The sequence below is a fragment of the Somniosus microcephalus genome, chromosome 21 (assembly GCF_052327205.1).
Source record: "Somniosus microcephalus isolate GS21.2 chromosome 21, FLI_Smic_1.0, whole genome shotgun sequence".
Lineage (NCBI taxonomy): Eukaryota > Metazoa > Chordata > Chondrichthyes > Squaliformes > Somniosidae > Somniosus > Somniosus microcephalus.
The window spans coordinates 68,307,545-68,315,930 of NC_141007.1; positions in this window are offsets into that span (position 1 = coordinate 68,307,545).

Here is an 8,386-nt window from a genome sequence, read left to right on the forward strand (position 1 = left end):
AGGGGCATTTACAGATACACACCTTTCGGAGTGGGTGGGGCTTATGAGGGGGTAACTGTGGTCCGATGGGGCAGTGAGAGAGGAATACAGCCCAGTGGGAGAATTACATGTAATATACAGCCATTTGGCCCAACCAGCCTATGCTGGCATTTATGCTCCACTCCTCCTCCCATCCTTCTTCATCAAACCCCATCAGCAAAGCCCTCTATTCCTTTCTCCCTCATGTGCTTATCTAGCTTCCTGTTAAATGCATCAACAACTCCCTGTGATAGCGAGTTCCGATAGAAGGTGATGGAGAGCTAGGATACTAGCAGCATCGTTCTGGACGAGCTCAAGTTTATGTAGGGTACGAGGTGGGAGGCTAGCCAGGAGTGCGTTGGAATAGTCGAGTCTAGAGGTAACAAAGGCATGGAGGAGGGTTTCAGCAGCGGATAGAATTGTAGAATCTTACAGCACAGGAGGCGGCCATTCAGCCATTCACGCCTGTGACGGCTCTTTGAAAGAGCTGTCCAATTAGTCCCACACCCCAGCCTTTTCCCCATAACCCTGCGAATTAGTCCTCTTCAAGTACATGTCCGATTGCCTTTTGGAAGTTCCCATGGAATCTGATTCCACCACTTTTTCAGATAATGCATTCCAGATCTTATCAACCCTCTGTTAAAAAAAAAAAAAAAAAAATTCTCCTCATTTCCCCTCTAGTTCTTTAGCCAGTTATTTTAAATCTGTTACCGACCCACTTGCCAGAGGAAACAGTTTCTCCCTACTTGCTCTGTCAAAACCCCTCCTAATGTTGAGGTCTCCCCTTAACCTTCTCTGCTCGAAGGAGAACAATCCCAGCTTCTCCAATCTCTCCACATAACTGAAGTCCCTCAGCCCCGGTAACATCCTGGTAAACCTCCTCTGTATCCTCTCTAGGGACTTGACATCCTTCCTAAAGTGTGCTGCCCGGAATTGCATACAATACTCCAGCTGGGGCCTAACCAGTGATTTGTAAAGGTTTAGTATAACTTCCTTGTTTTTATATTCAATGCCCCTATTTACAAAACCAAGTATCCCATATGCTTTCTTAACCAGCTTATCAATTTGCCCTGCCACCTTCAAAGATTTGTGAATATGCACCCCCAGGTCCCTCTGTTCTTGCACTCCCCTCAATATACTACCATTTAGATTAGACTGCTTCGCCATGTTGTTTCTCCCAAAGTCCATCACTTAACATTTATCCGCATTAAATTGCATCTGCCATGTGTCTGCCCATTTCACCAGTCTGTCTATCTATGTCCTCCTGAAGTCTGCTACTATCCTGCTCACTATTTACTATGTTGCCAATTTTGTATCATCCGCAAACTTCAAAATTGTGCTCCCTATACTCAAGTCCCGGTCATTCATATATAACAAGAAAAGCAATGGTCCTAATACCGAGCCCTGGGGGACCCCACTGCATACTTCTCTTCAATCAGGAAAACATCTGTTCACCACTATCCCATAGCCAATTACGTACCCAAGTTACCACTGTCCCTTTAGTACCATGTGCTTCTATTTTCCGAATAAGTCTGTTATGAGGTACTTTATCAAATGCCTTTTGAAAGTCCGTACATACAACATCTACTGGACTACCTTCATCAACCCTCTGTGTTAGTTCATCAAAGAACTCAATCAGGTCAGTCAGACATGATTTGCCTTTAACAGATCCATGCTGGCTGTCCCTTATTAACCCATGCCTCTCCAAGTGAGGATTAATTTTGTCCTTGACAATGGTCTCTAGTAGTTTTCCCACCACTGACGTTAGACTGATTGGCCTGTAGTTATCAGGTGTATTCCTCTCTCCTTTTTTGAACAGAGGCGCAACATTAGCAAACCTCCAGTCCTCTGGCACCATTCCAATATCCAAGGAGGGTTGAAAGATTGTGGTCAGAGCTTCTGTTGTCTTCACCCTAGCTTCCCTCAGCAACCTAGGATGCACCCCATATGGATTGGTTGAGTGATGCCAACCTCTTTAGCACCTCCTTTCTATCTCTTTTTATCCTAGCCAATATCTCTACTCCCCCTCCTCTACTGCACCATTGACTTCATCCTCTTTTGTGAAGACAGAAAGACTTGCATTTATGTAGCGCCTTTCGCAACCTCAGGACTTCCCAAAATGCTTTACAGCCAATGAAGTACTTTTGAAGTGTAGTCACAGTTGTAATGTAGGAAACGCAGCAGCCAATTTATGCACAGCAAGCTCCCACAAACAGCATCAAAGATAATCTGTATTTGTGATGTTGATTGAGGGATAAATATTGGCCAGGACACCGGGGGAGAACTCCCCTGCTCTTCTTCAAAATAGTGCCATGGGATCTTTTACGTCCACCTGAGAGAGCAGACGGGGCCTCGGTTTAACATCTCATCCAAAAGACAGCACCTCCGACAGTGCAGCACTCCCTCAGTACTGCGCTGGAGCGTCAGCCTAGATTTTTGTGCTCAAATCTCTGGAGTGGGACTTGAACCCACAACCTTCTGACTCAGAGGCTCATTCATTACCTCAATTATGCCCTCTGCCTCCGTAAAATTTACTTTTTTTGTCCCTAATCGATCCCACCACTCTCTTAACTATCCTTTTACTTTTTATACGTTTAGAAAATATTTTTGGGTTCCCATTTATGTTACCCGCTAATCTTTTCTCACACTCTCTCTTTGCCTTTCTTAAACCCTGTTTCAATTACCCCCTGCACTCTCGGTATTCTGCCTGGTTTTCCACTGTGTCCTGTAAAATCTCCTTTTTTCTGTTTTATTTTAACTTCTATTTCTTTTTTCCTCCAGGGAGCTCTGATTAAGAAAGTTCTTCTGTACACATTTTAGGATCTCTTCACCTTCCTTACCCTTTACTCTGTTTCCCCCCCCCCAGTCTATATTAGGGTCATTGAAGTCCCCGACTAATACTGGATTATTATTTTTACATTTCTCTGAAATGTGCCCGCAGATTTGTTCCTCTATCTCCTTCTCACTATTTGGGGGTCTACAGTAAACACCCTGCAATGCAACAGCTCCGGTTCTGTTCCTTAACTCTAACCAAATAGATTCAGTCTTTGAGCCCTCTAGTATATCGTCCCTCTGCAGAACTGTAATATTATCCTTGATCAATACTGCCAACCGCCACCCATCTGTCTTTTTCCCTTCCCTATCCCTCCTGAATACAATGTAGCCAGAAATGTTTAGTTCCCATTCCTGCCCATGTTCAAGCCGGGTCTCTCTTTATTATAACTCCATGTGGCAACCTGTGCCTGTAGCTCATCAGCCTTATTTGTAACACTCCTCATTGACACACATGCACTCCAACACCATGCTAGTCAGCTTTGCTTTTTCCCTCCATCTAATTCCTGCTCTTTCTACACTATTCCTTGTTCTGTTGCTGTTTGTCCCTTCTAGTTTCCATTTGCCACTGTTCTGCCCAACTGACCAATTTATTGATATCCTGCAGTCGACAGCTTCCTTCTTCAGTCTCAACCACACAGCCAATTTTAGTATCATCTGCAAACTTCTTAATCATACCCCCTATATTCAAGTCTAGATATTTGATATATACCACAAAAAGCAAGGGACCTAGTACTGAGCCCTGCGGAACCCCACTGGAAACAGCCTTCCAGTCACAAAAACACCCATCAACCATTGCCCTCTGCTTCCTGTCTCCGAGCCAGTTTTGAATCCAACTTGACACTTTGTCCTGGATCCCATGGGCTTTTAACTTCATGACCAGTCTGCCATGTGGAACCTTATCAAAAGCCTTGCTAAAGTCCATATACACTACATCAAACGCACTACCCTCATCTACCCTCCTTGTTATTGCCTCAAAAAATTCAATCAGGTTTGTCAGACACGACCTTCCCTTAACAAATCCATGCTGACTATCCTTGATTAATCCGTGTCTTTCTAAATGAAGATTTATCCTGTCCTTCAGAATTCTTTCCAATAATTTTCCCACCACCGAGGTTAGGCTGACTGGCCTGTAATTACTCGGTCTATCCTTTTCTCCCTTTTTAAACAAGGGTACCACATTAGCAGTCCTCCAGTCCTCCGGCACCACACCTGAAGCCAGAGAGGATTGAAAAATGATGGTCAGGGCCTTTACTATTTCCTCTTTTGCTTCGCTTAACAACCTAAAATATATTTCATCCGGGCCTGGGATTTATCCACTTTTAAAGTTGCTAAACCCCGAAATACTTCCTCTCTCACTGTTTATTTCATCTAATATTTCACACTCCTCCCCCGATAACAATGTCTGCTTCGCCCCTCTCCTTTGTGAAAACAGACGCAAAGTATTCATTAAGAACCCTACCGACATCTCCCGCCTCCACACAGATTACCCTCATGATCTCTAATAGGCCCTACCCTTTCTTTAGTTATCCTCTTACTCTTAATATATTTATAAAACATCTTTGGGTTTTCCTTGATTTTACTTGCCAAGGATTTTTCATGCTCTCTCTTTGCTTTCTCTCCTTTTTAATTGCACCCCTGCACTTTCTGTACTCCTCTAAAGATTCTGGAGTATTTAGCCCTCAGTATCTGTCATACGCCTCCCTTTTTTTCTTTATCCTACCCTGTATGTCCCTAGACATCCAGGGGGCTCTAGATTTGTTAGTCCCACCCTTTTTTCTTTCAGGGCACATATTTGGTCTGAACCCTCCGGATCTCCTCCTTGAATGCCTCCCACTGCTCTGACACTGATTTACCTTCAAGTAGCTGTTTCCAGTCCACTATGGCTAAATCCCCTCTGGGCTTAACAAAATTTGCTTTTCCCCAATTTAGAATTTTTATTCCTGGTCTATCCTTGTCCTTTTCCATAACTACCTTAAATCTAACAGAATTATGGTCACTAGCACCAAAATGCTCCCCCACTGATACGCCTTCTACCTGCCCAGCTTCATTCCCTAAAACTAAGTCCAGATCCACCCCCTCCCTTGTTGGGCTTGCCACATACTGGCTAAAAAAAGTTCTCCTGGATGCATTTTAGGAATTCCGCATCTTTTATACCCTTCACACTAATTTTATCCCAGTTAATATTGGGGTAGTTGAAATCCCCTACAATTACTGCCCTATAGTTTTTGCACTTCTCAGAAATTTGTCTGCATGTTTGTTCTTCTATCTCCCTCTCACTGTTTGGGGGTCTGTAGTACACTCCCAGTGTGATCGCCCCTTTTTTGTTTTTCAATTCGACCAATATGGCCTCGTTTGATGATCCCTCCAACATATCATCCCTCCTCACAGCTGTAATAGTTTCTTTAATCAATACCGCTGCCCCCCCTCCCTTTTTACCTCCCTCTCTATCCCGTCTGAAAATCCTGTAACCAGGAATGTTGAGCTGCCATACCTGCCCCTCTTTCAGCCATGTCTCTGTAATAGCTATAATATCATAGTCCCAAGTATCTACCTGTACCTTCAGCTCATCTGCCTTGTTCACTATACTCCTTGCATTGATGTATATACCATTTAGTACAGACAAACCTGCTTGTTGACTACTATCTAGCCCTTGATTCCTCTGTCCTTCCAATTTACTTTCTATGTTTTTGTTTTCCAATTCCAGTTTTTCTTACATAGAAACATAGAAGTTGACATGAAGGAGGGACCCCGATCAGAGTGGATGAAATTGGCCGTACTGCAAAGGGAAAAGACCTGATCGAGGCATTTGATCACTGTGGAAGTAAGCATATTGGGACAGGGAAAAGCGTGAATATTCGTCCACCATAGTCAGTAAGTAGGTGTTTCATGTTGAGGAAGGCAATGGCCCTTTAAAGTCAATGCTGAGTCGCTGCATAGGCTGTGTAGCATGTATGAGCGAGCCATCCGACAGACGGAAGAATTGCGGTTTTAATTCCGCACAAATTCTACAGGAGGAGCATGTTCTTTTCACATCTTCCGTAGAAAATGGGAGATTTTTAGATCGCACAAAGTGCAACATACGGGCAACGCCAGGATGGCATAAGTCAGTATGAAGATCCGCAAGAGTCGAAGTTGACATAGAAGAGCAGAATGCCCGCGTGAGGGTATCCAGGGCCACATTCACTTTGCCGGGTCGATAATGTATGGTGTATCCAAAGGCAGCCAATTCCATTCTCCAGAGTTGTATTTTGTTATTCTTGATCTTAGTGCGTTTCCGGTTATCCAGCATAAAGGCCACAGAGCACTGATCAGTTGTAAGTGTGAAATGGCGACGAGCGAGAAAATGACTCCATTTACGTACAGCTTCGATGATGGCTGTAGCCTCCTTCGCGACAGGAGGATAATGGAGCTCGCTACCCTGCAAAGTTCTGGACAGAAATGCAACGGGTCGACCACCTTGATTCAAGGTAGCAGAGATCGCCGCATCCGATGCATCGCACTCGACCACGAAAGGAAGATTTTCATCAATGGAATGAAGCGTGGCTTTTTCCAGTTGTCGCTTGAGGAGGTTGAAAGCTGAAATAGCCATTGCCTCCAATGGAAATGACTTTGTGTGAAGCAGGGACTGGATCTTGTCGGAGAAGTGGGGTATCCATTTCGCATAATAGGCGAACATGCTGAGTGCCCGATGAAGAGAGCCGAGATTCTTACGGGGAGGGAGCTCCTGAAGTGGACAAAGTCGCTCCGGATCCGGTTTGATGACACCGTTGCCCACTCAATAGCCAAGGATGTTGACTGATGGTACTGATTTCACAGATTTGGACTCATTTAAGGTTAAGTTGCGATGACGGAGAATGTCAAATAATTTCTGGAGATTGGCCAGCAATGGTGATATTATCCAGATATGGAAAGGTGTCCGTTAAGTTCTCCTGTTTGACTAGGCTATCTATTGCCCATTGAAAGACGGCCACCCCATTGGTGACCCCAAATGGAAGGCGACAAAACTGGTAAAGCCGACCATTGGCCTCAAAGGCCATATACTTTTTGTCAGAGTCCTTTAACGGTACTTGATGATATGCGCTCTTTAAATCTAAAGTTGAAAATACCTTGTAGTTGGCAAGGTTATTGACCATGTCATCAATGCGTGGTAGTGGGTAGGCATCCAGGTCGGTATACTGGTTAATAGTTTGCGAGTAATCGATGCAAAGATGTTTCTTGTGTTGCTTCAGAGGATTTTTAACAATGACGACTTGAGCCCGCCAGGAAGATGAACATGGCTCAATGATACCGTCAGCTAGAAGGCGAGAGATTTCTGCCTCGATAAAGGATCGATCATCTTGGCTGAAACATCGTGATTTAATGACTATGGGCTTACATCGGGGGGAAAGATTGGTAAACAAGGAGGACTCGTCGAGCGAAGCCGCCAAAAGCGCACAAAACGGTACTTTGGAAATAGTAAGCTCCGGCTTTGACCCTCCAAACTCTAAAGTGAGTCTTTTGTGTTGTTTCTGGAAATCCTGTCCCAGGAGCACATCGCTGCATAGGTTTTTGAGCACCCCGAGCCGGGTGGAGAAATAAGTGCGGCCATTGAGAACAAGGTCGACAAGACAATAGCTGGAAGAATTGGTGGTCAGTGTCGTCAGAGCCATTGCAATTTCCCTGTCCGAGGGGTAAATACGCAGTTTTAACTTACTGACAGCCCACTCACTAATGAAGCTGTCAGAGCTGCATGAGTCAATTAGTGCACTCAAAATGTGTCCATTTACCGAAACCTTCGTGGCTGCATGGGACAGACTTTGGGGAAAAACAGCTGTGATGGGAGGAGGGGCAGTTTTACCCTGGACAGCTGTAACCTTAGTAGTGGTTCTTGGGGGAGGAGCAGTTTCATAGCTAGCAGCTGTAACCTTAGTAGTGGCTCTTGGGGGAGGAGCAGTTTTATAGATAGTAGCTGCAAAACTAACAGGAACTCGCAACCGGTATACCTTAGAAAAGTGGCCTTTCTTGCTAACAGAGGCTCTTGACTGGCATACCTTAGAAAAGTGACCTTTCTTGCTGCAATGATTGCAGGTTGCATTTATGAGCAGGACAAAATTTCCTATAATGGAACGCACCTCCATAGAAGAAACACTTTCTTCCAGATTGCCAAGATGCCGCTAGGGCGGGGTCGTCATCAGTGAAGGCTTCTAGGGTAGGGTTGTCATCGGCTGGGTTGTCATCGGCTAGGTTAGAGTCATCATCAGTGAGGGCTTCCGCCCGAGACCTATTGAAGGAGTCATTAAAAGTGATAGCAGCAGCCTGTGCACGAGGTAAAAGATAGGTATCTGCATTCTTCTTTGCTAATCCAGGAAACATGCCTGGTCATAGGCAGCCTGTAACTCGAGGGGTTTATTCTCCAACAGACACTGGCGTATGACAGGAGATGCAATCCCATTAATAAAGGAATCACAAGTTAACTCCTCCTGGTACTGCTCAGCTGTGACAGCTTTTAAAATTACAATCCTTGCTGAGCCTGCAAAGTTTCTGAAGGAATTCG